This window comes from Mus caroli, chromosome X (assembly GCF_900094665.2).
Source record: "Mus caroli chromosome X, CAROLI_EIJ_v1.1, whole genome shotgun sequence".
Lineage (NCBI taxonomy): Eukaryota > Metazoa > Chordata > Mammalia > Rodentia > Muridae > Mus > Mus caroli.
Window position 1 is genome coordinate 63596332 of NC_034589.1, and position 2577 is coordinate 63598908.

Here is a 2577-nt window from a genome sequence, read left to right on the forward strand (position 1 = left end):
TCTTCAGATAAGGGTGACTGGTGAGCCTTCCAATTCTGGATTGTCCACTACACCATGCTAATTATGTATCTGGGAAAGGCAATAACAGCTTTTCTGTAAAAAGAAACTGGCTTAAGTAGATAGTACTATTTTTTTAAAAATTAAGAATTAAATAATGGGCCAGGGCAGTGGTGCCACAAGCCTTTAATCCAAGCACTTGGGAGGTAGAGGCAGGCAGATTTCTGAGTTTGAGGCCAGCCTGGTCTACAAAGTGAGTTCCAGGACAGTCAGAGAAACCCTGTCTCAAAAAACCAAAGTAAATAAATAAATAAATAAATAAAGGTTATTAACATAGTTGGTTTGACCTGTGGGAGGTAGATTATGATATTTGAAGCTTAAAAGAAATTTTAAACAAATTGAAAAATCTCAACAATTTTGGGTTAAAAAGCATGAACATTGTTTCGGGTATTGCTGTTAGGAAGAAAAATAAGAATTTAAACAAAAGTATGAAAAATTTGGGTTAAAAGGCATGAACACTGTTTCAGGTGTTCCTGCCAGGGTGACAAACAAGGGTTTTTTTGTTTTGCTTTATTTTTGTTTTTTTCCTGGTTTTTCGAGACAGGGTTTCTCTGTATAGCCCTGTCTGTCCTGGACTTTGTAGACCAGGCTGGCCTCGAACTCAGAAATCTACCTGCCTCTGCCTCCCGAGTGCTGGGATCAAAGGCTTGCGCCACCACGCCCAGCTAGGAACAAGGTTTTAAACAGAGAAACATGAACAACATTTTGGGGTTAAGGGTGCCAGGGTGACTAACAAGGTTTTCAACAAAGAAACATGAACAACATTTTGGGGTTAAGGGTTTCAGGTGTTTTGTTTTTTTGTTTTTTTTGTTTTTTTGTTTTTTTGTTTTTTTTTTTCGAATTCTCAGCAGCAAGATCTCATCCAGTTTGTTTTGTTTGTGGGGCTTAGTTCACCTAGATAGAGGGGGAGGAGCCTGTTCTGCCACACAGCAGCTGCTGGCCATTTGCTGTAGCAGGCAGATCTTTTCCACAGCACTCCCAACCCCTCAGTGTGTGTGTGTGTGTGTGTGTGTGTGTGTGTGTGTGTTTCTTGGGTGGTGTTGCTAGAAGGCAGGGATGTGCTTTTTGTAAACCCCGAAAATAGAGCAGAAAGGGAAGAAGCATAGGGACTTGGTGGCACTGTATCAGCAATGCCATGGTGGGAGCAGGGATCAAAATGCTTGTTAGTAATTCCTGTAGACTAGGTGGATTTAGATGGAGGTCCGTGTAGTAACTCTGACCAAAAACAAAGTTGGGAAGAAAACAACAGAGACATATTAGACTAGGAGTTACCTGGACAATGACAACAACTGAAAGGGATTGACACTCAAGTTTACCAAGATTCATTGTAATCTGAGTAGATTGCATTTCTCCAGCAGATATTGATTTTTGTTAATTACAAAGGGGGAAGGCTATAATTATAGAAACTGAAGTTAATTCCATATAGATCCAGAGGTTGCTTATAAAATGATGTTAAAGAGGTCTTGTAAAGTGAAGGTTTATAAAGGCACAGTATCTGGGAATAGCACCACTGGCTGAGAACCAGGTCTTCAAATATGTAAGTCTATGGTGGACATTATATATTCAAACCACAAGAAAGTAACAAAACATAGTAAAGAGAAAAAAGCAAAACCACCACCACCACCACAAAAAGATATCAACAAAAAATACCTTTCTCACATGGCATAACAAAGTTCAAGAAAAGTAACAAGGAAAAATAGATCAGTAACATACTGGGCTGGAGAGATGGTTAAGAGCACTTGCTTTCTTCCCGAGGGCCTAATTTCAGGTTTCTTCAGGCATCCAAAAATCAATGGGGGTGTTCTCAGTTGTGACTCATAGCGTTAGGGATATGGAACCTGAAGAGGCCACCCCTTCTAGCCAGGCAAGAACCCCAATATGGAGAGAGGGACACCAAACCATTTAAAACTTTTGACCCAAACTTTATCCTATCTATAAGAAATAAAGGGATTGGGGATGGAGCTGAGACTGAGGGAATGGCTAACCAAAACCTGGCCCAACTTGAGACCCATCCTATGTACAAACACCAATACCTGACACTATTAATGATACTCTGTTAAGATTGTAGACAGGGGTCTAGCATGGCTGTCCTCTGAGAGGCTCCACCCAGCAGCTGACTCAGATGTATGCAGACACCCACATCCAAACAGTGGGTGAAGCTTGGGGACTCTTATGGAAGAATAGGAGGAAGGATTGGGGCCTCTAAAGGTATAGAAACTCCACCAACCAAAGAACACACCCGGGCTGGACCTAGGCCTCCCAGCACACATGTAGATGTGCAGCTTGCTCTTCATGTGGGTCCTCCTGAACACCTTTAGTGGGTGCTATCCCAAAAGCTGCTGCCTGTCTGTGGGATATGTTCTTCTAGCTGGGCTGCCTTGTCTGGCCTCAGTGGGAGAGGAAGAGCATAGCCTAGCAGAGACTTGATGTGCCAGGGTGGGGGGATACGAATGGGCCCCCACCTGCTAAGAGGAGAAGGGGAGAGGAAAATGGAGGAAGGATTGTGGGATAGGGTGACTG